Raw genomic sequence first — 27,917 nt, forward strand, 5'->3', positions numbered from 1 at the left:
GTGGAATCTAGACTTTTCACAAAGGACAGAACTTGCATGTCCTTCTTAGCAAACTTGAGATGAACTGCCCTCATGACATAAAGACAAATAGTTTTGCTATTTCCTGTGGGATCTAAAAGTTTGGAAGAAAATTTCTGTGAGGTCGGTTACCAAGATCTCAGAAGAGGGTCTTCTTCATACCTGTATCCATATTATTTTCAGGAGATAGGGTCACATCAGATGAAGCAGCAGAAGATTGGGTTGACACTTGTATGGGAGACCTCCTGCCCACTCCCCCAAAAGCCAGTATGCTCTCAGCCATTTCTTCTCCTCCTCTGGTTGTGTATGACATTTCTATAACATTTTCCACCTGAAAGACAAAGTACTTCGAAGACATATAGTATATATAAAGGCAACACTAGTCATGAAATAGAACCATTTCTGAGGAAAAATAGTAGTTAAACATTACACAGCAATCACACAATAATATTGGGCAAATAATGAAAAATGGGATTCAGTTGAAATTTCGGGGAATTTTAGATAGAGAGACAGAATGTAAGTACTGTAATTTAAACTTGATTGGGACACAGAGTTTAACACCTCTATCCTTGTGCAAAATTCATGAGAGGTTTTTAAGGTTATAAGGAATAGACAGCATGGATTTGTGAAGAACAAATCATGCCAAACCTAATTTTCTTCTTTGACAGGGTTATTAGTCTAGTAGATGGGGGCAAAGCAGTAAACATAATATATCTTGATTTTAGTAAGCCTTTTGTTTTGTTTTGTTTTGTTTTTTCCCTTCAATTTGCAGGAGCTGGTACTGGGTGGTGTACTGAGATCAGCTGACCCTAATTAGGGGGTGGGGCTTCCATAATTAGGGGCCCTATAAAGGCAGCCACTCAATCAGGCAGCGTCACAAGATCCAGCAAACAGAGCTGAAAACAGGGGAGTTTGAGTGGGTCTTAGGGGCAGTGGGTGAGTTTTGTGGAGTTGTGTGTCTTTGTTTTTCCCTTCAGTTTGCAGGAGCTGGTACTGGGTGGTGTACTGAGATCAGCTGACCCTAATTAGGGGTCTCTAATTGCACCAAGGCCTCTATCAATAGAGGTTTCTGTATTGCTTCATTGTGCAGACCACACACTAACCTATCACATAGGGTGTCATTTAACACATCATTAAGTCACACTACATCCCAAGGAAGGGGAAAAAATTAAAAGGCAAGAGTTGTAGACCAAGATGGATGAGTAAGCATCTCAGACAGGTGATTAAGAGAAAGCAGAAAGCCTAAAATGAGTGGAAGATGGGAGAGATCAGCAAGGAAAGCTACCTCTTGGAAGTCAGAGCATGTAAAGATAAAGTGAGAAAGGCCAAAAACCAAGTAGAGTTGGACCTTGCAAAGAGAATTAAAACCAATAGTAAAAGGTTCTATAGGCATATAAATAGGAAGAAAACAAAGAAAGAAGTGGGACCACTAAGCACTGAGGATGCAGTGGAGGTTAAGCATAATCTAGGCATGGCCGAATATCTAAACAAATAATTTGCCTCCGTTTTTAAGGAGGCTAATGATGAGCTTGGGGATAGTGGTAGGGTGGCTAGTGGGAATGAGAATATGGAGGTAGAAGGTAGAAGCCAAACTCGAACACCTTAATGGGACTAAATCGGGGAGGTGTGTGTGTGTGTGGGGGGGGGGGGGGGGGGGGATAGCAAATAATAACCAAAATAATCTCTGGATAATAATCCAAGAATATTAAAGGAACTAGCACATAAAATTGCAAGACCATTAGCAAGGATTTTTAATGAATCTGTAAGCTCAGGGGCTGTACCATATGACTGGAAAATTGCTAACATAGTTCCTATTTTTAAGAAAGGGAAAACATGTGATCCAGGTAACTATAGGCCTGTTAGTTTTAGTATGCAAGGTCTTGGAAAAAATTTTGAAAGAGAAAGTAGTTAAGGACATTGAGGTTAACAGTAATTGGGATAAAATACAACATGGCTTTACAAAAGGTAGATCGTGCCAGACCATCCTGATCTCCTTTTTTGAGAAGATAACAGATTTTTTAGACAAAGAGAATGCAGTGGATCTAATTTACCTAGATTTCAGTAAGGCATTTGATATGGTTCCACATGGGGAATTATTAGTTAAATTGGAAAAGATGGGGATTAACATGAAAATTGAAAAGTGGATAAGGAACTGGTTAAAGGGGAGACTACAATGGGTCATACTGAAAGGTGAACTGTCAGGCTGGAGGGAGGTTATTAGTGGAGTTCCTCAGGGATCTGTTTTGGGACCAATCTTATTTAATCTTTTTATTACTGACCTTGGCACAAAAAGTGGGAATGTTCTAATAAAGTTTGCGGATGACATAAAGTTGGGAGGTATTGCCAATACAGAGAAGGATTGGGATATCATACAGAAAGATCTGGATGACCTTGTAAACTGGAGTAATAGAAATAGGATGAAATGTAATAGTGGAAAGTGCAAGGTCATGCATTTAGGGACTAATAACAAGAATTTCTGCTATAAGCTGGGGACGCATCAGTTGGAAGTGACAGAGGAGGAGAAGGACCTCGGCGTATTGGTTGATCACAGGTTGACTATGAGCCGCCAATATGATGTGGCTGTGAAAAAAGCTAATGCAGTCCTTGGATGAATCAGACAAGCTATTTCCAGTAGAGATTGGGAGGTGTTAATACCGTCATACAAAGTGCTGGTGAGACCTCATCTGGAATACTGTGCAGTTCTGGTCCCCCCTGTTTAAGAAAGATGAATTCAAACTGGAACAGGTGCAGAGAAGGGCTACTAGGATGATCCGTGGAATAGAAAACCTGCCTTATGAGAGGAGACAAAAAGTGCTTGGCTTAATCAAAAGAAGGTTGAGGGGAGATATGATTGCTCTCTATAAATACATCAGAGGGATAAATACCAGGGAGGGAGAGGAATTATTTAAGTTCAGCAGCAATGTGGACACAAGAACTAATGGATATAAACTGGCCATCAGGAAGTTTAGACTTGAAATTAGATGAAGGTTTCTAACCATCAGAGGAGTGAAATTCTGGAATAGTCTTCCAAGGGGAGCAATGGGGGCAAAAAACCTAGCTGGCTTCAAAACTAAGCTTGATAAATGTATGGAGGAGATGGTATGAATGGACAGCCTAATTTGGCAATTGACTGATCTTTGACTACTGGTGATAGATATGCCCAATGGCCTGTGAAGGAATGTTAGATAGGGTGGGTTCTGAGTTATTACAGAGAATTCTTTCTTGGGTGTCTGGCTATTGAGTCTTGCCCACATGCTTAGGGTTTAACTGATCACCATATTTGGGGTCAGGAAGGAATTTTCCCCCAGGGAAGACTGGCAAAGGCTCACTTGCTGGTGGATTCTCTGTACCTTAAAAGTCTTTAAACCATGATTGGAGGACTTTAATAACTCAGTCATAGGTCAGAGGTCTATTACAGAAGTGGATGGGTGAGGTCCTGTGGCCTGCGTTGTGCAGGAGGTCAGACTAGATGATCATATTGGTCCCTTCTGACCTTAGAGACTATGAGATGCAGTCTCACATGACATTCTTATAAGCAAACTAAGGAAATGTGATCTAGATGAAATTACTATAAAGTGGGTGCACAACTGGTTGAAAGACCTTATTTAAAGGGTAGTTTCTAATGGTTCGCTGTCAAAGTGGGAGGGCATACTTAGTGGGGTCTCTCAGAAGTCAATCCTGGGTCTGGTACTATTCAATATTTTCATTAATGACTTGGATAATGGAATGGAGAGTGTACTTATAAAATTTGCTGGGAAGCACCAAGCTGGGAAGCACTTGTAAGCACTTCGGAGGACAGGATTGGAATTCAAAATGACCTTTACAAATTAGAAAATTGTTCTGAAATCAACAAGATTAAATTAAATAAAGACAAGAGCCAAGTATTATACTTAAGGAAAAATCAAATGCACAACTACATGAGGGATAACTCTCTAGATGATAGTACTGATGAAAAGGATCTGGGGTTATATTGGATCTTAAATTGAATATAGGTCAACAATCTGATACAGTTAAGAAAAAGGTTGATATCATTCTGGGCTGCATTAACAGGTGTGTTGTATTTAAGACACAGGAGGCAATGTTCCCACTCTGCTTGGCACTGGTGAGGCCTCAGTTGGAGTACTGTGTCCAATTCTGGACACCACACTTCAGGAAAGATTTGGATAAACTGGAAAGAGTCCAGAGGAGAGCAACAGAAATGAGAAAAGGGTTAGAAAACCTGAAAGGTTAAAAAAACTGGGTATGCTTAGTCTTGAGAAAAGACGACTAAGGGGGGACCTGATAACAGTCTTCAAATATGTTGTGGGATGTTATAAAGTGGACAGTGCTCCATTGTTCTCCATGTCCACTGAAGGTAGGATAAGAAAAAAACAGAAAAAGTACGTGGGGCTCACAGTTTGATCAGTGTCCTCAGCTTTTACCTACCTTTACATTTTATAAGGTAAATTGCCAAAATTAGACATTTCAAAATGCATAGAAATTATCAAGCATTCATAGATATTTTTAATCAGACCCTTAGCATTGTAACCCCTTGGGTTCAAACCAATTATTGCAAAAGTATTTATTTAGTAGTGCACTTCATGCTGAACTGATGGTGTGATAAGAGAATTTAAGGCAAAGACAGTGCTCTATTTTATAATGCACATTGTAAGGCAATGCAGCCTTCTCAGGGCCAACCATATAGATGGTGTTTTATTTCCACTCCTGCACCAAGTTGTAGGAGGACAGAGAGGGCACCACCTTGGTAAACAGCAGCGTTGCATATCTTCCTGGTTTCCCCATTGCCTTTTTTCAACATTTTCAGACTCTTGGGTATATGCCTCAAGGTAACATCATCCAATGTAAGGACAGCCTGCAGAAGTGCATATATAATTACTAATCTACACCCTGCTTCCTCCTGATCCCCCAGCACGGGTACAGGCAAAAGGAGAAGTGAGGTGGAAAATGTCTTACTGTCTCCAAGCACGTCCCATAATGGGAAGAGCAGATGGCAAAGGCATTCCAAAATTGAGAAAAAAGAAACATTTTATTATTGTTGGCATGGACCAGTCTTTAGGACAATAACCACTTGTGCTGTTTCTCTCTTCCCCTGGCACCTGAAATACTGCATCTCTCACAAACAGGAGCCTTATCATCTGCTGAAGGCCTGAGAGATCTCCAGGGTAAGCAAAATTAAATGAGGGGGGAGATGTCTGCCGACCTCATAAGTGCATCTCAGTTAGAAGGTCAAGAAAGCAGAAGCATGGAGGGAAGGTGTTATGTCCACGGCATAAACGCTGAGAGATTAGATAAAATATCTATATTCTTGCTGGAAGCTTGCAATGTAACACTACTTTATTTCTTAGAATTCAGAATGATAACACACAAGAACTCCAAAACAGAGGGTGATGAAACAGGCTGTTCCCTACAACAACGAGGCAAAACTCACCCCATCTTACTCTGACTGGTTGTAAACTGAACTGCTTGTGTAAGCCCAGATCACACACTTCCACCCCCCCCTCCCCGAAATTTAAAGTGACATCCTACAGTTTTAACAGTTTTCAATACACCACAGAATGGTTCCTGCAGCAATCTGAGAGGCTCTCAAGGGAGTGCCTGGACACGGAAAGGGAGAAAGAACATGCAGCATAGGCACTGACTTTTGTTTTTGCCAATGCGTGCGGGTGGGTGGTGGGGAGGAGGTAGGGAATTTGGGGGAGGGGCAGGGCAAAGGCGGGGTGGGGGGAAGTAACCGGTCATGTGTCTCCTCTGCGCAGAGAATCCACCCTGTGCCCAGTCTGTGGCCACCGAGCTCTCCCCACCCCAGGTTACCGGCAAAGGGGGCAGGGGGCTCTGACCTCCCGGTGAGCCCACCTTCCCCCCCTGGCATGTTTGGCCATCCTCTCTGGCAGCCGGGCCTGGGCAGGGAGCCACTTCCAATGCCAGCTGAAGCCAGCCCTTCCTGGCCACTGCTCTGCAGCGCAGCAGCTGCCTGTGAGAGCGCCTGGCTGCAGAGGTGGCTTTCGCTCCCTGCCCGGACTGGCTGCTAGGGACAGAGGCCAAGTGAGCTAGAAACGTGCATGGGGGAGGAGGCAACTCCGGCTCACTTGGCCCCTGGCCCTGGCAGTCAGCCCAAGCAAGGACTGGAAGCCACCTCCCCAGTCAGGCTCCCTCACAGCAGGTAGCTGCCGTGCTGCACAGAGCAGCGTCCAGCCAGAAGTGGTTGGTCCCTCCCCTTCCACTCCTGGGAGCAGCTGATTGGCGGTGCCTGGGCATCACCAAATAGCTGATCTGCAGGGCAGTGGAACAACTAATTGGTGGCACCTGGAAGCTGCCAAACAGCTGATGGGCGGGGCTGTGGAACAGCTGATCTGTGGCCAGCTCGGTGGGTGCTGAGCACCCACTTTTTTTTTTTTCTTTTCCCCCCGTCAGTGCTTGAGCCTCTGAGCACCCACACGGTCAGTGCCTATGACGTGCAGGAAAGGCTGCTGGACATGATGCAGAGGCAAACAGCTCTGCTGGTGAGCATTGTGGTGCTATGTTCATGCCCAGCACCCCAGTCCAGCCATATCCAGCACCCTGCAAAGAACACAGATTAGCTAGAGCCCCCTTACGCTCTGCCAAATGACAGGTCTTTCCTATGCCATTCTACCCCGGAGGACAAGGAGAAGAATGGTGAGCCACCCCCATAGCACCACATTTTTGTGAGCCAATCAGCACAAATATGTGAACACTCAGCACTGTAGGCATGTTCTGCCACTGCTCCACTGGTTTGAAGTTTGCTTTGTTAGTTGAATCAATACAGGTTTTTATTATGTAAAATTCAGTTGAAAAATTTCAGAGGGTCCATTGAGATATTGCTCCCCCACCTCATATCATCAAAGTCTAATAGAATGATTACACAAACTTCTCCTTCATTTCCTCAGCTACAGTACATTCATTTTCTACCACTTCACCCAGGCCTCAAAGTATGAGCCTGAGGCATCCCTGATCCTGTTTACCTGATCAGTTTGGGCATCCTCTGGCTGCTTGTAACGTCCAGAACATCTCTCTACCTCTGCCTCTCCACTATTGATGATGATCTCTCCATTGATCTCATGGATGTTGTGCTAAACCACAGCAAGCACAGCTAGCACACAAGGCAGATGTTGCTCACAAGCATCAACCTTATCATGAAGCCCCTCCACCATCTCTTAAATCTTTCAAAACTGCAGTGACTCATGGCACAGTTAAATAGCATTTTCCTCCTGTCCAAGTGTCTAGTAAAAGGCTTCAAAAGCCCGGGGAAGCAGAAGGTAAGTTGATACCAAAGCTGTCAGATTGTTTGGCCCTGTATACTCTATCTATCTACTAAAGAATATCCATCAGCAGTGCAAGCACGTCACTCCCCCATGAAGGTGCCTTACTCTGAGCTGCAGCAACCACCGCTAGAGATGGAAACCGAGTTCAGTCCCTTTGATTCTTGGCCTCTGCTAAGAGTGAAAAAAATGGAGCCCGTTTAGTGTCAACTACATGGTAGTTATTGTGATATAGCCCTCTCTCCTCGAGGAACTGGACTGAAATCCACTAACTCGTTTCACACAGGGCAAAAACAACTGTCAGATGACAACTACTTCTGGGAACTATTGGCCAGATTTTCAAAACAGCTCTGCATCCAATATGCTGAGGTCTTAAAAATCTGGTCACTTATTTTGGTGCCTAAATGGGAGCTGAGCTCTTTAGATAGCCTTAGACTGTTAGGGCTAGATTATTTGAACTGGTTAACTAGCTATAAAAGGCTCTATATCTCATTCACACAACCCACAAAGCCATTAGTTCATCTTAAAATATTTTCAAAAAATAACTCCTAGGATCCAAGACCTTGGTTGGCAGATTTGCAGGAGAGATCATTTGTTTTAGGCATTGTATTGCCGATGGAATAACACTAGATACGCTAAGCAAACCAGGAGCCTTTGGAAAACCCATTCTATTGATTCTCCAATGCAAACTTCAAGATTCAACAGGCAAGCCTTCTGAACTTCATCTGCCTCAAACTCTTTTTCTGTGCCGGCCGCAGGGAACAGGAGGGGGAAAATTCAATCCTAATTCAGGTTGGAGGTTAGGTAATATATACACGCTGGGACTGGTGATTATATTTGTGAAGGGAGTTATGGGAGTTGTGGATAGAGGTTTCCTGCAAGACAAAGGTGAAACTATGCCAGCCAGGTCTAGGGCAAAAGGAAAGATTCCCTCGGAGACTCAAGTTATCACACAGAACTCTAGTCAGCACAAAGCTGCTCATATTGTTGCAGCTCTTGAGCAAGAGCAGTAAACATCATACTAGAATTTCAACATGTCCCACTCCCTTCTGCTGGAGATTCAGCAGCACTGTGTGAGCTGCCTTGGTGTCAAAAACCTAAGGCAGGAGACACAGGGTTGAGTGGTTCAGACCTATCACACAATTGTTTATAATCCACTTCTTTAAAGACCGTGTTAAAGTAATTAAACATAATGTTACATTTTATTGTGCAAGAACCAGAAGGAAAAGGAAACATTTTCTTTCACACAATGGAATGCAGGCTGTTCCCCTCCCTACTACACTTCCAGTGCGGGTAGGGGCTGGGAGGTGGGGAAAGGGAAGAGAAGGAGGGAACTCAGAGGTGGACACTGTTGTTCAAACTGGCTGTGGCTTAAAAGAGCTCAGCTTGACAAAGTTCTTCAAGCCCTCCCCAGCTGGATCCATCTTTCTGCAGTGCCGAGCTCATTTCAGCCTCTGCTTACTTTATTTCCCCCTTTCAGTCTTCTGTTCCCTCCATTCCCACAACCCACAGCAAACAGTCCTATCCCTCTTGGGAGAGCGGCAAAATCTGCAACTGTGTTAGAAGGGACATTCCCTAACCTTGGGATGTGACTCAGGCTCCCTTGGGACAATCATGTGCTATTGATAACGCTGGGATTTTTAACAGAGATGAGCTTTTAATACTGGAGAAAGAAAGAGAAACATTCTATTCATATCTCATGGGAATCTACATCCATTCTCCTTTGTCATCATTCCCCCTTTTCTACCTCCTCCCATTCATACCTTTGTGGCTAAATATTAAAAAAATCTAGATTTAAACCTAAAACTTGCTCTTCTCCCAACAGTTTAGTTTTTACCTCCGGCTGCTGCTGCCTCTTACAACCTTGTGACTTAGTTGTATCACAGAACGGGCTAGGACATCACAAGCACAAAATAGTAACTTCAGTTCGGGAAGTAGCAGGAGGAGAGTCTCTTACTTGCACTTCTTCTGAGCCTCACTCTCTTCTTCCCACATACACCTCCTTCTGAAAATGTTTCAGAGACATTGGCTTTGCCTACACTGCCACGGAAGGTGTGATTGCAGCTTGGGAAGGCATATCATGCTAGCTTTAATCTAGCTTGTGCAGCTAAAAATAGCAGTGAAGACACAATGGGCTAAGAAAGCGAATATATAGCCATGGCCCCGGGCAGGCTCCCAAAGCCTGTGCTGAAGTCTGTGGTGTCATGTCATCACTGCCATTTTTAGCTGCGCTATCTGGCAGCCTACCCGAGCTGCAGTCACACCCCCGATTGCATGGGTGATGTAGCCATAGACGGTCCATAGTTAAAAAATGACACTTTCACCTTAAACATCCCACTGCTATGTGTTTAATTGTGGAGAGGCACCATGTCCACACTACTTCTGGGAGGAATTTATGTTTCTCTTGGGGCGAGGTGTGCATGTGGCGGGAATGAGCTTATGGCCCTGTGGGCATCAGGGAGTTTTCAACAATTTCCCACCATTTCTAGTGAAAATGGGCCGCTTTAGCTGCCTTGCTCCTATAGCTACAGTTGCTACCATCAGTGTAGCTGAATCGGTGTTAGCAACAGAGAGAAATGTTTGAAATATTCCCCTGATGTAAACAGGTCCAAGGAACCACTGGGATTAGGCAGGAAGTCGCCACAGTTAGGTGGTGCTGTAGTTGCAAGTAACTAAATCAGAAAGATTAGAGTGAAAAAGCTGATATTTGGCATTGGTGACTATATTTCGTATATAATCATTTTAATTGTTTCCCTTGTTTATATGACTCCCTCCCGCTAGAGGTCTGCTCAGGCCTAATTTTTAGGCCTGACCTGGTCCAGACCCCACCCTCCTGGCCTGAGCTTGACAGGGTTGAATCGTTTTCTGACCTGACCTTTCTCCCAAATCGGAGTTGTCGCCGCCTCCTGTCCAAGAGGTCAGCGCTGTTCCTGTGTGCGCCAGTGGCTGCGTGCCCTGCTCTTGCCCTCTGCTTCCCCCTGCTGTTCTGGGTGTGTGCTGGGGAGCGGGATGCACCGTGACTCCTCGGCACCCTTCCGCCGCAGCTCACACACTGTGCAGCGAGGAGGCAGCAGCCAGCAGGAGCGAGGCACGCAGCCCACCTCCACAGGAGGAGCAGACCCAACCTGCACCAAGCCCAAGAGGGTCTGGTTGTTTCCCACCTGACCCAACCCAGACCTGACACTTGTAGTTGAGTCGTGTCGGGTTTGGGCCAGGTTGCAGGGCTCTATTTCCCACTACAATGCTGATGATAAAAGCATGGCAAGAAACAGGAAAACCTGACTGCAAATAGCCACCATAATTAGTCAGTTATGTGGAACTCCTGTGGAACTGGCTGCATGCTCTGTTCTTGCTGCCTCCTCACTGCATGGTGTGTGCACTGCGGTGTAAGGAGACAAGTGCAGGGGCAGTACCTGACTCACTGCTTTTCAGCTGAGTGGATTTCAAGTTTCTGGTGTTCGTTTAATTTGCAACCCGCTTTACTTTCGGCCCATGTCAGCTCTCCCTCTAAAATCCTCACAGAAGGTCCTTTCTGCTTCAAATTTCTCATGTATGGTCTGTGGTAAGTGGTGAATCTTTTGGTCATGCTGGGGGGTGAATTGGACAAGCTATTTTATATTGATTGGGCTCTATGGGTACGTCTTCACAGCAATTAAACACCTGCAGCAGGCCTGTGTCAGCTGACTCAGGCTCACAGGGCTTAGGTTGTGGGGCTGTAAAAGTGCTGTGTAGACGTTCAGCCTCGGGCTGGGACCTGTGACAGAGCAGGGTCTTAGAGCCTGGGCGCCAGTTCAAGCCTGAACATATACACAGCGTAGCTCTGCAGTCTGAGTCTTGCAAGCCTCTGCCAGTTGCAGTTCTGCTGCTGCTCTTTTAGTCCAATGTAGATGTACCTTATGTGGCTAAAGTATCTTAAACTTTGCATATCCTTGTGGTTAGGCTACATATACCTTGCTGCATAAATCACAGCAGACGTGATTTGTGATTTTTTTTCTACTACCAGTATCATGCTGAATCACCAAAGTATTTAAAGTTTTACTTCTCAACTAACTGTGACAATAGTCAGACATATATCCACCATACATAGAGGGTGTACAAGATGGCACCGATATGAGGGCAGTTACCTTTTCTGAGGTACCTTAATTTTCCATTTCCATGTTCTCCAATATATGGAGTTTATATTAACCTTAACTTTGACTTTCTTGGCTGTCAGACTTTTTTTTTTTTAAATACAAATTCTATTAATTGTTTTAGCCTTAAGTTACTGACACATATTTACAACCTTAGCTTAGTTTTTAAAAAGGGTTTTTTTAAAAGCAGAATCAGCATTTATCCTCGTCTCTGGTTCTCTCCTATTCCCATGCCTACAAGCAGCAAACTCTGTGCCAGAAAAGTGCCAGAAACAAGTTAGTTTATCAGATGTCAAAGATGGCAAAAGAGCATAACCAACCATACCCCAACCATCTCACCGCTGGCTTTCTCCTTTCACACAAAGGAATGCTGATGAATGGAAATTGCTCAGTGACATTTTGACACTGGTGAATTCTGGTGGGTAGTAAAACTGGGTCTGTGGAATGCACTGCATTCTGCACTGCTTGAGTTCACAGGACAGTCTGCACAAATTCTGCTGGCCCACAGGACCCTGTGCCTTCTGGCTCCTGCGCAAGGAAACAAAAGCAGTGCAGGCACAGACAGAAAGGCAGCTTTTTCTTCCCTGATTCATCATCTGAGAATGTTTATGATGTTTATGAAAAGAAGAAACAGATCCCAGGAACAGCAAGTAGCAGCCTGCCAGTGACACACAGAGCTTTTCACAAACACAACTGCAATGTCTTTTCTTTCATTAGTTTTCTCACTGTAAAATGCTAGTAGACACAAAGCTCTGTAGTTTTTACTATAATAGAGCTAGGCAAAGCTAACGGCAGATGAGTGACATCACTTAGCTATGGCCACAAGCAACACAGCCTATGCAGGCTCTGCTGTCCCTATGTAGGTTAGCAAGAGGCACATTGCAACCCGGGGGCTCTTTGAGTGCTCCCTGGAGCATCTGGTCCTGATTCACTTTACTCTCACAGTGTTCACGGATTCGTTGCTCTCATTCAGCACACAGCACTTAGATATGTTTGTAATGAAAATTAGCAAAAGCTTGTTTAACAAAGAGATTCAATTGGAAGTATTGGAAACAAATGGTTACATAGAAAATAAAACCATAACAGTCATTCTAGAGCCTAGACTTCATTAACAAGGTACTCTCAAATTTAAGTACTGCTTATTCAAAGATCCTTACTGCATTTTACAGCTAGGCCTGGCTGTGATCCCTCCTTCCAAACATGCTGCAAGCTGGTCTCCTAGGTAAAAGCAACCTGCGTGTTCCTTTATAACCCAGATATATCAAAACGGTCCTTTGATCTTTAGTCATGAACTGGACACCCTCCTGCTGTTTGTTTCTTTCTGTAGATTTTGCCATCTCTTGTTGATTTTGCACTCTTGATTAACTTGTGACTCAGAATACAAATAGACCCGCATTGTGAAGTGCACTATACACAACACCTAGACAGGGATATAAGTATCTACCCCCCTGTGTGAAAGGAACCTATCTGGCATGTCACCTTACCTTTACTTGCCTCAGTTCCAAAGACTTTAAGAACATAATTTCCAGTATAGATACATATCTCCTTAAATATTACACATACATACATTTCAAGATTATTATAATGACCAGGGGACTACCTGCCATTCTTTGGAGAACTAATATGCACATATCTGATCCAGAGGATCCCTATAAAACCCTGTGCATCTCCTGTGTCCTCTGCCAGTTAGCATCAAGAGGTCCCTGGGTCACAGTTGTAAGTGTAGTCAGATTTGCTCCATTTTTTGGTTTGTTTAATGCTATCATTTTAGCTATGAGCAGGGGGGAGAAAGTGGAAGGAAATACAGTAGTGGGGCAAGGGGAGGGGGGTTGTGAGGAACTGTGGAGAGAGCATGTAGCGGGGGGAAGGAAACCAAGTTCACCAAGCAGGATGAATAGCATGTAAAAGGGAAGATGTGAGATAGTTGGTGTGACCCTTCTGTGTCTAGAGTAGACACCTGAAAATGCCAAGGTCAGGGAAGGCTGCAAAAGGAGAGCAGATTCTCCCAGTGCTGGTGGGTGGCACTGAAGCCAGACTTCCCAACCAGCCACAAACTGTGCTTTTGATTTCCCACATCGGTTATCAAGAAGCCAGTATACAAATACACACAGTGCATTCCAGTCTCCGGCTCCCAATCAGCCGCTAAGTGCAGTAAAGGGACCGCTTATTTAAACTCTATGCTCTTTACTAAAAAGGTTCCCTCTGATCCCAAAGGGTCAGCCACAGTACCAGATCAATATAAGTTTAGATCTTATCCAAAATACCACGCTGCCAGCCAATCCTTTAGTAACTAAAACTAAAGGTTTATTATAAAAGAAACAAACCATAAGAGAAATGTTAAAGGATTACAGCAATCAGATACATAAAAATTATTTGAAAGTCCAGATACATCAGGTTTCTAGAAGAATTGTGGCGTTTGCAGGCTTGTATAGTCCTCTGGTATACATCCATTGCTTGGATGGGTCTCAGTCCTTTGTTTCGCAGCTTCAGTTCAGTTGCAGATGAATTGATCCAGAGGTAGGTTGGTAGCTGTAGCTGAATCCCGACTGAAAGACCAAATGGATTCCCCAGGCCTCTGCCTTATATACCTCCTGGCCCTGGCCATGCTGTTTGTGGAGTTTTACAGGAACTAAAATGGAGTATAGAGTCACATGGTCCAGTCCTGGTGCCTCATCAGGTATGCTGCCTGTGGAATTTCACAGGAACCAAAATGGAGTCCAGAGTCATATGGGCAAGTCCTGGTGACTAATCAGATATGTCCTTGACTTCTTCCCCTAGGCCCCTTGCACATGTGAGTGTCTCAATGGGCCATTAAGCAGGCTATTGTTCTGCAGCCATCCTGTCTGAGATGCCACTCAGACAGCACAATTTGAAATACTGATATGCCAAAGATATCTATAACTTCCATTACACATATAACACATGAACATAAATATCACCATCTTACTTAGCACATTATAGCCTTTCTAACAGTACCTGATATTGCATATCTCACATGAATTATTGTGATTTTGACACACTGATGTCAAACAATATACTAAATTGAATGACTGATCACATCCCTTGTCTTCTGGGACACCTGCCGAAGTTCTCTGATTTTTATGCGGCTATGCTGCATGTCCCTGGTGTAGCCCTTCTCCCCCATTCCTCGTGCAATCTTTTCACAGATGTCTACGTTTCTACTGCTAGATCGGAGTTATACCTGCAGATTCTCCTCCCCACAGACCAATAAGATCCACCATCTCTTGTGTACTCCAGGCTGGAGACCGTATGGAGCGTTCAGTTGCCATGATCAGCTGGCCTGTGCTGGCAAGCTCTACACACTAATCCAACAGGAAATGGGTATTTAAAAGTTTCCTGGACATTAACAGGGGAGGGGCTGTTTCCTGTGTACTTGGCTCTGGTGCAGTAGAGTTGAAAATGAGCTTCAAAGCATTGTGGGACACCTCCAGAGGTCAATTTAGTCAACTTATGCAATGCTGCATCTACATTGCCACTGTCTACCTATCAACATTGAATTTAGTGCTATGCCTTTCGTAGAGGTGGCGTAATTAAGTCAACATAACAGGCAAGTTATGTTGGCAGAAGGGACCTGATAGTATAGACGTACACATTATTAGGTCGACGTAAGGCGGCTTCCGTTGACCTAAGTTAGTAGTGTAAACCAGATGATACAATTATGGTTGTTTCTTGCTGGGTGAAATATTTGTTGCCAAAAAAAGAAAATGAAGGGAGGAGGAGGAAAATGTTGGAGATTTTACAAAATTTCTGTCCAATTGGAGCACTTACAATATTTCTTTATAATACATGTTGTTATTCTAATAACAACTATCACAGGATCTTTTTCAGGGGATAAGGCAACAAGTCACGTTTATTGTGAATACAGAAATTTGGTAAATAGTATCAATAAAAAAGTATCAACACTGTAACAACATCAATATTGTTCTTTACTTAGTGAAATAGTATCAATAATGTAAATACTAGGAAAACAGTATCAACATTGTATCAATACTACAATTACAGAGATTCTTGTTAATAAAATATACTTTGTTGACACGTTTCAATTGGTTCTTTCATTCACATACTCGCTGACAGGCATACACATACATGGAGACAGAAAAACATATATAGGGGTCTCACAGATGTTATAGTTACCAGCCTCTTGGTGCTCGTGGTAGTCACTGGCCAGGTAACTGTAGCACGAGGGTGAGGAGCAAGGTTCTGCCGATGCACATCGGTACTCCTGGATGGTGTGGTGATGTAGACCCAAACCTCCAGCCTTCATCTTTCTCTCCCATTTTATAGGGAAAAGACCCCATGTAAGTCTATGGGTTTTTGCTCTGTCCTGCTGCATCTGCATTTGGTGTGATCCTTAATCACCCACATTGTTGTAAGCCCGATCAGATTTTGTTCTTTGAAGTGGGCTGACTCCAAAGTTATCAGGGTGGGCTCCTCTTCGGCCAGTTGAGTGGTAAAAGTTATTATCTTTGCTCCTTTCTTCCTCCCTCAAATGTTTTAGGTGAGGCTGGTGTTTTCTTCCTCTGTTTTGACATCCCTTACTCAGACCAATTGTTCAATCACTCTCCCTTTCTACACCCATCTCAATTGCTCAGCAATTCACACTCCAATCACTCAGTGCCAACTCCTAGCTGAAGAATTCATATATTATTTTTAAAGCAAACATTATTTCATTTTTGCCAGTGCCTTTCACAATTAGGTAGGTATATTACATTTCACAGTGTGGCTTTTTATACTTAAATAGGATTTTTACAAATATATTGAAAGTGGGTAAAATTAACAGATAAAATGGTCAGTGGAGTGATTTTACAAAATCTTAAAACAAATAGAATTATAGAAAGTAAAGACAGACTTGAATTATTATGCAGTAAATGGATATTTTAAAAAGGCTGAAGTGAACATTTAAAAGGGTAGAACAATAAGAGTCAGTAGAGGTTTCAACTTTTGATTAAAGTTACAATGTGTCAGGCTTAAGTGCCTCTTGGTAGGAAGAGGAGGGAGGTGTTTGTGGTTCTGTTCTTTCATGTATTTCATGAAAACAGGATTGGGCCAACAATGTGTCAGTACTGGGATATTTGTAACAACTTTTTTAATGTTAATTTTTATTTTTTACACGGGCCTGGTCTACACTTAAAAGTTTTGCTAGCATTGTTGTGAAAAAACACCCCTGACCCACAGATATGCTGGCAAAAGCTTTAGTGTAGATGCAGTTATACCAGAAAAAAAGTGCTCTTGTTGGTCTATCTTATTTGTTCAGGTATAAGCTCTACCAGTAAAAGCACTAATTTTATGGCACAAGCAGCTTCTTCATTAGCAGGCTTGCCAGTGTAGCCATATTGGCAAACCCCTTCTACTGTAGGCAACAAGGCCTGACACAAAAGTTACTGATTGTGCACAAAGAAAGGTGTCGTAACCTCACTAGCCTTTTGCAAACCTTGTTCTTATTGGTCCAGTTGTGCTTGCCTAGCTCATGTGAATAGTGCTTTTAAAGTCATATGAGTAAAACAAGCTGGATTTGGCCCAATGACTAGGTCACATGATAACATGGCACTAGATAAATTGCTGTGAATGACTTATTCGGCTTTCTAACAATGGACATGCAGCCATTGATCAAAGATCAAAACGTTACGTTCAGATATGTATTTGTGCACACATATATGATGTTTGCACTTTAGAGTCATTGTATCCATATTGGGATTAGACTCTAAAAAGCTTACTTTGCCATTAGAATGAAACATAGTCGAGCCCTGGGGCTCCTGGGCAGTCAGTAGCTGTGACTCCACTTTCCTTTCAGCTAATAATGCACTGTTAACAGATTACAGCCTGCAGGAGAAATATGAGCTGTGGGGAGAGGGGATGGGCAGTCAGCACTAGAAGAGGCCAGGGGTAGGATTTTCATGTCCGAGACAACCTGGCACATACTTTGAGCACTATTGTTGTGCAAAAGGAAACTATTAAAAATGTGGGTTCCAGGGATGATTACTAGAGGGAATTAATTTTTTGAAAAAGCAAAATGTAAATGTAAACGGAAATGGAAATACACACATATTTTGGAGGCGTATGATAGTGACTTCACAGTAAAGGTTGCATTGAGAGTTCTCTTGTAATGTTTCTTTTGACCCCTCCTACTTCTCTAACTTCTGATCTAAGTGTATAATTTGTGTGAAAATTTCTGTGTGCAGTGTAAATTACAACATTTTCAGGAAAAAGTTTCAACTTTAAAACTCTAGGATATGTTATAATCATACATCAGTTAATCAGAAATTAGCAAGATTTAAAATTCTGCCACAGCAGCTCATGATTTTTCAGCATTTCTTTTCTCAGCACAAGACAAACTTTTAAACACTTATATCGACATTTGAATACTCTGATGTACACAGGATTCTTTGTAAAGCAACTCAGGGTTTTTTAAAGAAATAAGAAATAACCAGGCTCAGGCTTGCCTACAGTTGAAATGCTTCAGTGTCTTCAGTGAAGATACTGCCTATGCCGACAGGAGGGGTTTTGCCTTCAGTGTAGGTAATCCACCTCCTTGAGAGGTGGTAGCTAGGTTGATGGGACCTAGCACTGTCTACACCAGGAGTTAGTTTGGTTTAACTGAGTCGCTCAGGGTGTGGATTTTTCACATCCCCAAGTGTTGTAGTTATTACCAACCTAATTTCCTAGCATAGGTCTGGCCTTATTAAATGGATCCTTGTCACAAACATACACATGAAATGGATGGCATTTAAAGACATACATACTCCAATTACTGGCCAAGGAGCATACAGCACAAGTTGTGGGACTGGGGGGTGCAAAGCTGGCATAAAGGCAGCTCTGTGCAGGGCCAATTGCTAGGAATAAGTTAGAACAGCCTAATGGAAAACTTTGTAAAGTTATGCTGAAGGTTTTTTAGTGCAATTCAAGAGATGTACCTGAAACATCTGTAAAAAGAACCCTGAATATTAAAGACTATGGAAATCATAAGCTAAGGTTACAAAAACAATACTAACACCAACCCTAAAATCCAGCATATGTACACCTTTAATCAGAAAAATTTCCCATGAACATCACTCGACCAACTTTAACTCTGCCCTGTAATGAAAAACAATACTTACAAAGTCTAAATGAACCACATAATTCATTTGATACATAGCTTTCTCTCAGAACTGTATATATAAATTTGAATGTCTTACTCAATAATAACTCACATTGCAAAAACATAATACACGAAGGCATACTATTTTTTTCCTTCACATGTGAATTCTGAGTTACCTGCCCAGCTCCTATTCATGACTGTACCAAGTAACAGTTGATATTACTTGATAAAAAAATTTAAGGACAAAAAAAAGAAATACACCTTTTAACTCCACTGAAATGCTTTGGTCTCTGAAGGATTTTTGGAAGCATGCAGTGAGTAAGTGATAGATATGTTGTGAAAAAATAAATACAGAGTGTACCTCCTAAACAGAAACAGCTGGAATGTATGGGATACCCAATCCCTATATATACTGATTTTTATATATAAATAAAACAGGTTATGTTATTGTGAATTTTATAAAACAATATAAAGCCCTGGCACGGTAAAAACTAACATACATGCTTAACTGGATGCATATGAGCAGTCCAATTTAACTCAATGTGACTACTGAAGTATTTAAAATTAAGCATGTAAATCTTTGCAGGATCAGACCCTAAACATTTAACTTACTCTGTATCATCTAGGTTTGTGATTTGCCCTCCTTTCAGTCAAAGAGTTTAGTGACTGCCCATCTCTTGACTTTTCCTCAGTCTTTCAATTCATATTTCTCTGGATTAACATCTCTTTTCCTCCTTCCCCTCAGTTTCTCTGCCTATTCCTTCCCCTTCTTCCTCTCCTGCTCTCCATTCATCCTCCTTCCCCCTTTTTCTTCCTCTTCTCCATCCATCAATCTCTCCTTAGTCACTCTGTTTCTCATCTTTATCTCTGCTCCCATCCTCTTTGGCCTCCGTCTATTACTCTAGTCTCTTCCTTCCTTTCTGCTTCTGCCACACCTCCCATCTCAAACTACGCAAGTGTGTGCATTCTTTTAGGCAATTGAAAGTCTCACTGAAATCATTGGGGCTACTCACATGCTTAAAAATTATGAAGATGCTTAAGTACTTTGCTGAACTGGGACCTTCTGCAGTAAATATGCATATACTTAGTTTTTTCTCACAGGTTCTCTCTCCTAGCCCCTTAATTCACAATTTTCAAAAGGTAAGGAGTGATCACAACTCTAATTGAAATGAATAGGAGTTTTGGGTGCTCAGGGCCTCTGAAAAAGTCATACTCTTAGTCTAGGTCAGAGGTCCTCAAATTGTAGGGCATGCCCCCCAGCGAGGAGTGGAGGAACGTTCAGGAGGGCATGGCCGGGTCCAGGCCAGCCCCTTTGGGGGGCGAGGAGGAAGCGCCAACCCGCTCTGCCCTGGCCCCAGCTGCAGCCTTGGCATCTGGCCCCAGCATCCTGGCTGCAGCCCTACTCCCAGCCTCAGCTCCCTACTGCAGTGGTCCCACTCCCCAGCCTCGGCTGCTGCTGCCCCAACCACAGCCCCTGGACCATGACCCCGTTCCCAGCCACAGCCCCCGGCCCTGACTATGGCCCCGCTCCCAGCCCCAGCTGGCAGGAGGGTGGGGAGGGTGCAGACAGGGGTAAGGGGAGGTGTGGGGTAAAACATTTGGGGATCACTGGTCTAGATGCTTTCTGGAAAGCCCATTATTTATAAATTATTTGTATTGTAGCTCCTACCTGGGAATGCCTGTAACCAACATAACTTTCTCAAACATTTGCCTGTTGGTTGATGTTCTCCCTGTTTTGTCTCAGCTGGAGGATTTTATTTTTTAAGGTTTAAACTAAAAAAACAGATGGAAGAATTTTGCTATCAGGGGAGGTGGAGAGGAGAGGGAAGCATTTTCAATTATAATTGTATTTTTCCTAGGATATTATTTGATTGGATTTTTGCTCTGGTATGAGTAGTTCAGAAGCACAAAATAGGCAGCAACCTCAAAGATTTTGGGCTCTTTGGCGCACCAGTAAATTTGTCTTGTGGGCAGACCAAGCCCTGGTCTTTTAATGCCCCCTAGAACACTAACCTTCCATTCCCAATGAGTGAGAATTAGAGTTCCTTGCAGATATTACATACGTGCATGATATATTGACCATAAAATAAATCAATTAGAAATTTCCACAGCCCAGCTGTGCTTGGAAGGTGGAGTAGAAACTCAATCAAATGCAGAACTACAGGTAAGTGATTTTTCCTTCTCTAACAATGCTATGTTCACTCGATTGCTACTCCTGAATACTAAAAAGCCAAGGGAAGACTCCACAAAACATTTTCTAAATCCTAGAGTAACAAAGAAACTGTATGCGCAAAGAACTGAGGTGGCCTCCTGACACTTAAATGAGACAAAAAAAGGAAGTGGAAGAGTGGGAGAAAATATACTGAAGAAATGGTGAACAGCCAGCACCAGGGCCACAGTGTCCGCAAAGTAAGGACAACAATATATGGCATACATGAAAAACAAGATAAATGAAAGGACACACATTCTTCTGCATTAACCCTAAATTCACAAGCTGGACAAAACACTAACAAAGTGATTTAGGAAGTTTGTTCATAATCAATTATCACATAAAATGACTGAAAAGACTCAGATTAATAAATAATCTGCAAAAAAAAATCCCAGCAGTGGAAACAGAGAGAAAGGGAAAGACCTCAGACTATGATGACATGCTTGCAGCATGTAACTCAAGACTCAGAGTTTATCACCTAGAACATTGATTTCAAATTTAAAAGAATCCTCAGTTTCCATAGGTAACAGAATCTAGATAGGAAAGGCTCTCTCTTTCCCCGTTTGGTATCCATTTCAACACCAGCTCTGATTTCCTCTGTAGTAATACAAGAATGAATGACCAGCAGTAATCAAATATATACCAAGGAAGTACCTGTCTAATTAGGTAACTAAAAGGTGGGGTAACATAGTGGACTGGCATCTTACCGCTGTTTGCAGGACCAGTCAGGACCCCCTGGAAACTAAAAGACATCACAGTGAGGTATGCTGGGAAAGGGAGTCCCTTCCCTTATAACAGTGATAGCCTGAAGAGGAGATGGGGCTATTGGCAGTCTCTCCTTCATGCAGCTTTGGAAGAAATCTTACATGGATCCAGACAACTGGAAAGAATAAATCCTGGGGAGAGAAAGTTTGTTTATTTGGGGATTTTGTATTTATTTAGATAGCATCTCAAAAGAGGATGATTTACAGTAATTTAGCCAGAAGGTCAGCTAAGGACAAGTCCCAAGTGGGGAGACCCCAATAGATTATGTAAACTCCTCCATTGCCTGCATTTTATCCAGGGAGGAGGTGAAGGAAGTAATCATGGAAAGGAATGGAGAAGGTTCAAGGACTGGATTCCTGCTTCTTTTCCTGGAGCCCAAGGCCAGAGTTCCTCATGGATAGAGTGACCATACATCCCATTTTTGGCCTGGGGACAGTCTCTTTTTCAAGCCATGTCCTGGCCATTCCAACTTTTTTGGCAAAACTGGCCAATTGTCCCATTTAGAACAAATAGGACAAATGTCCAATTTTGCCAAAAAAGTGGAGTGCAATCCCTAGCAGGGCACAGAGGAATGTGCTGGGGGGGAGGGAGAGGCAAATGGCTCGGGCCATCTCAGTGCAAGCAGACAGCAGGGAGGGCTGAGGCTGGCCTCAGGCGGCAGGGAGGGCTGGGGCTTGAGACGGCCTTTGTCAGCAGGGAAGGCGGGGGCTGGGGACGGCCCCACATGCAGGGGGGAAGGCAGGCTCAGACCAGCCTTTTGCAGTGTCCTGTTTTCCCAGAGGGAAAATATGGTCACCCTACTCATAGAAGGTGGGCAAGAGCTCCATTTTACCTCTGCAGCAGCTGCATAAAAAGCTGTCACACGTGGCAAGAGGCTGTTAAAGCTAGAATGTTTCATGAAACGTACAGGTTTTCAGGAGCCTAACCAGGCTGTTATTTTCACCATGCAACTCCCATGGATTTAATGGCAGCTCTGCAGATACATGCAACAGAAAGAAAGACAACTGGATAATCCATAGCGTCATGTCTGTTCTTCTATTATATTCTGGGTGACTGAAGATGTCCAGGCACACTAATGTAAATATTATAAAAGAAAAACTACATCAGCAATGTTAAGGTCACAGAGTCAAACACTCATAAATTAGGAAATGCCAGAATGAATTTGGCCCCGGGGCGTTTCTGTTAAGATACAGTAATTACATGATTATGTCCTATTCTTGCCACAGGACCACTGCCTCATTCACTGCTCAGGATGGAAAGTAGTCACTTAATGATTCAATATTTCCTTTTATCCTCATTGTTCTCAATGTTCGGCCCTAGGCCTTATTTACTGCACACTATTCAAACACGACTCTGCAGACAGATTTATTAATTACTTCATGGGCTTTTCTATAGCGCTCATCACTACAGTATGTGAATGCTTCACAACCATTAGGGTTTTTTTTATCTTCACAAACCCCGGTGAGCTGAAGGGGATATTATCCCATTTTACTAATGAGGAGCTGAGGTAGAGAGAGATTACAGGCAGAGTATCCACAAATTCTGGGTGCCCAATCTTAGACACCTCGGACCTGATTTTTTAGAGTACTTGGCATTATACATCTTATGTTCAAAGCATGGCTCCCATTGAGTTTAATTGCAAATGGGAGTACTCAGCACTTCTGCAAATCAAACCCCAGATTCACAAATCAGGCATCTAGAAAATGGGAACACACAATCAGCGACCACATCTGAAAAGCTTTGTTTAAGTAACTTGTCCAGCATCATACAGGAACTCTGTGATAGAGACAGGGATAGAATCTAGTTCTTCAGGGCAGCACTAAATTGCCTTAGCCATGAAATCCTCCAGCATCATGTTGACATCCACATAAGACATCAGCAGGGTTGGATCTTTAGATCTACTGCACAGATCTCTGCCACTTGAGCTAATAGAATAACTGATAATAGTAGGTTGACATCCTCTTTATAGACCAGCACTATTTCGCCAGTGGATTTCACAGATATTTATTGACAGCAGAGAAATGATTTTGACTAAGAAATCATGGGTTACAGTCCAGGCTCTGGAAGGGAGGGTTCTCTAGTGGGCAAAGACTCTTCTATCTGTTCCCTCCAATCTTGACCTCACCTCCTCCATGGCCACCGTTCCCAGTATCCTTGCCCAGCCACTTCCAAATTCTCCACACCTCAATTTTCTTCCCAGAGTCCCAGTCTCCATATCCAGGCTGCCCCAGTCTCCTGCACAGCTGTTATTCAAACAAAAAATATTATAGGATCTTTTTTAGGGGATAAGACAACAAGCCACATTTACTGTGAATACAAAAATTTGGTAAATAGTATTAACATTGTAACAATATTAATATTGTGCTTTACCTAGTGATTACAAATACAGAGATTTTTGTTAAAGTAGTATACTTCATTAACATGTTTTAATTGGTACTTTTATTCACACTCACACACACTGACAGGCATACACAGACAGGGATACAGACAATCATACATAGGGGTCTCACAGATGTTATAGTTACCAGCCTCTTGGTGCTTGTGGTAGTCACTGGCCAGCTGATTGTAGCACGAGGGGAGGAACAAGGTTCTGCCAATGCACATTGGTACTCCTGGATGGTGTGGTGATGTAGATCCGAACCTCCAGCCTTCATTTTTCTGTTCCATTTTATAAGAAAAAGACCCTATGTAAGTCTATGGATTTTTGTTCTGTCATGCTGCATCTGCATTTGGTGTGATCCTTAATCACCCACATTGTTGCAAGCCTGATCAGATTTTGTTCTTTGAAGTGGGCTGACTCCAAAGTTATGAAGGTGGACTTCTCTTCAGCCGGTTGAATGGTAAAAGTTATTATTTTCGCTCCTTTCTTCCTCCCTCAAATGTTTGAGGTGAGGCTGGTGTTTTTTCCATCATGTTTCGACATCCCTTACTTAGACCAATTGTTCAATAACTCTCCCTGTCTACACCCACCTCAATTGCTCAGCCATTCACACTCCAATCACTCAGTGCAAACTCCTAGCTGAAGAACTTACATGTCTTTTAAAGCAAACATTATTTCATTTTTGACTTAAGCACATATAAAATAGGATTTTTACAAATATTCTGAAAGTGGGTAAAATCAACAGATAAAATTGTCAGTGGAGTGGTTTTACAAATAATCTTAAAACAGATAGAATTATTCTAAGTAAAGACATACTTGAATTATTACTAAATAATATGATTTGGAGCCATGTTAAACTGGAATGTAGGACTTACAGAGAATAGCTTAGACAAAATTCTGGAATCTCTTGTTCCAATGATATGCAGTAAATGAATATTTTAAAAAGACTGAAGTGAACATTTCAAAGGGTAGAACAATAAGAGTCAGTTGAGGTTTTAGCTTTTGATTAAAGGTACAGTGTATCAGGCTGAAATGCCTCTTGGTAGGAAGGGGTGTATGTTTGGCTCTGTACTTTCATGTATTTTATAAAAGTACACAGCAACTCCCAGTCCCTCTCTTCTTCCCACCTCCAGTATTCTCCTGCCTCCACATCCAGATACTATCCCCTTTGCATTTGAATCAGCAGGTTCCTCCTACATGCCTTTAGTGCCAGTGTGGAGGGGGAGGGTCATTGAGAACCCAGAAGAGACAGCCTCCCAGTTTTCAGATTTGGTGCCTGGCCCCAGCTCAGAGCTGCAATTGCAAGGAAATTCTGCTCAGCCCCAGGCTGCAACATATCCAGTATGGACAGAATCTTCAGAATGTTTAGCTGCAAATCTCTACTGAGCAAGTGTGAAGTCTGGATTTTACAAAGGTTTACAACTTGGGCAGATTTTCATAGTGATGGCAAAAGGCATATTCTTGATATACCTTCCCTGCAAAATGTCAAGTCACTGCTCAAGACTATGAGAGTGCTAGAACTTTGCAAAGAAAATGCTGCCAGAATTTTTTAACATGAACAAAATGTATTTTACCGAGGCTCTTTCTCAGATATTTCTCTTTCTCTACATTGTTTTGGCTGAAATTTTCCAAAAAGATTCAGCATGAGGCAGACACTTGACATGAAAAATTTAAGCCCAAATGTTTAAAATTTATCAATAGAAAATGGGGTCTTATAATGAGAAGTTCAGGAACTTGCTAATAAGCGGTACTACCAGCCCCATCTATAATTTATTTGTATTGCTGTATTTATAACTCCAATTTTTCAGAATATATATCTTATATTTATAAAGTTCCTTTCCCTCTAAAGGATCCTTAAGTGCTCTACACACTGTAAATGGAGTAGCAGTTGTTGACAGATGCATTCAGTTTAAACCTTTAGTTTTCACTATTTGTAATTTTCTCAAAAAATCATTTTCAGCTTCAGTGTCTCAGCCCAAAAGGGACTTCTTTTTTTAAAAAGTCTGAGGACCTTATTGCTGCTTCCCTCTTTCATCACCCCATTTAACCACCATTTTGCACACAACTCTTTACCACACAACACACTTTTAACAGAAGCCGCCCTTATACCACAACATCCACAACTATTAGTTTTTTGGGGGGAAAATATATTGGTAAACAGGTGAATGCAGACCACTGAAAAGTGGACAGGGTTACGATTCAGGTGCATAGTAGCTGAGGCAATGGTAAGATGTGTGCCTGTGTTAGAATAGAAGGAATATGTACCATTTGGTGGCTTAACTTACTGTCTTGCTTTTGAGGATTGGGTTACATATGGTGCCTATATAGCAGCCGTAGCTGTTTTGCAATGTTGTGTGTTTGTGTATATTAATCTACAGACAGCTGACCCCAGACTGCATCCTGCAGCCAGGAACTCCCTAGTTATCTCCTTATGACATGGCACAGTGTGGCAGTGGTTCAGCCACTGTTTCCCATCTCACCTTCAGCTGATCTACCCAGCCTCCAACACCTTCCAGGAGGAGGTGACTTTGTTCTCTGGCTAGGTCACTGAAATGTTCCACTCCTCCTGGAGCATGCAAAGTCAAAAATAAAGACAAAGAAACAAACTCTTCCGCCTCTTCTAGGCTCAGTCCTCAGCAGACTCTTCACCCCTCGTGGACTCTGCAGAATACCAAGAAAACAAACACTTCTGCCCTACTTGGGCTCATGCAAGTCTAAGTCAGTCACTGGTAGCAAACAAGGCAATCATTTCCTGCCAGGCCTACCTTTCCCCAAGACTGGTGGGCCTCTGCTCCTGGCCCCAGCCAATTTGCACTCCCTCATAATAACACCTCCCTTGAAATCTGACACCTGCTTCATGTGTCTCAAGGAGGGGTCCACAGCAGCGCATTAACACACCCCACGCAAGTGAGGAAATAGTATCACAGGTTCAGTTGAGTGCACCCTCAACGCTCTCCCCAGGATGCTGTGAGGGGATTCAGCTGCTAGATTCCATGTGTTTTACACCTCCAGAGCCTGAATAATGTCCAGGCACTGCTGCTGTCTTGGGCTCTCTAGGACTGTGGGTGCAGATTCTTCATCTAGCACCCCCTCCTGAGAACTGTGACCACGTGGCCCGCTGCCCACCCCCTCTAGAGCCTGTGCTGATTCCTCAGACTCCCACTGTAAGTTAAAACACATGTTCTCCCAGAATTCCAACCATAGGACCCACATTTTACCTCTTCAAGGGCATGTGACTAGTGTAACACATAACACAGATTGCACAGAATTCTGAAACTATTGGTCTTTACTTAATTGCATGAGAAACACACATATGTAAAAATAAAATAAATAAACTCTACATGCATTTCCCTGTTTCTGTTTCCTCACCACTTTAGAGCATTCTTTAGGCTGGAGTCAGGGTCTTTCTGCAGCAGTGCCTGGCTTGTGTTTTGAAATATGGAGCCTTCTCACCCCAGCTATCTTCTTGGACCTTTTCTCCTGCCCAAAACTTTCTGTGTGTCTCCCCCCAGTCTACACTGTGAGCCCTTTTTAAAGGCTGGCACCACCACCTTGATGTCTTTGTTCTGCTGCTGTTAACTTTCCACTCTCCAAACTCTCAGCTCCATAGCTACAGACAAGCTGAAGGAAGTGATTTTTCCCAGCTCCAGCCAACCTCCTCCTCATCTCTATTGACTGGCCAGAGTGCAGTCATTAAAATTAAGTGCTCTCCATTGTTCTTAGTCTTGCATGTATATGGTACAGCTCCTTTCAGCCTAAGGTGGATACACAGAGTTAGGGGCATTGGATTATACAGCAGTTTAATAACAACTTCACAATATCAGCACAAACACAGAAGTCCTACAGACAGATTCCCCACAGTGTCACAGTTTGTACACCCCAACATATACTGTTTTTTACATATAGAACACTTTTTGTTATATCATACCATAATCCAAAACTTTCCTCTATCAATATTTTGCACTTTGAGCCACATGTGAAGGGGGCACTGAATGAGGTAGATGTGTGGCCTGTAAATGAATCTCTGACCTATAAGTTCAGT

At 42.8% G+C, this 27,917-nt stretch overlaps 1 long non-coding RNA gene across 1 annotated transcript; it reads right to left on the minus strand.

Annotated features, from left to right (window-relative positions):
- Window positions 1-23,483: 23,483 nt before the first annotated feature.
- Window positions 23,484-26,634, minus strand: LOC137160489 (uncharacterized). Its single transcript, XR_010921892.1, has 3 exons — window positions 26,356-26,634; window positions 24,021-24,153; window positions 23,484-23,738 (listed from the first exon to the last, which is right to left on the minus strand). It is a non-coding gene; the product is annotated as an uncharacterized lncRNA (long non-coding RNA).
- Window positions 26,635-27,917: the final 1,283 nt, after the last annotated feature.

The sequence above is a fragment of the Emydura macquarii genome, unplaced genomic scaffold, assembly GCF_026122565.2.
Source record: "Emydura macquarii macquarii isolate MOO-44397 ecotype Brisbane River unplaced genomic scaffold, CSIRO-AGI_Emac_v2 contig_2205, whole genome shotgun sequence".
Classification (NCBI taxonomy): domain Eukaryota; kingdom Metazoa; phylum Chordata; order Testudines; family Chelidae; genus Emydura; species Emydura macquarii.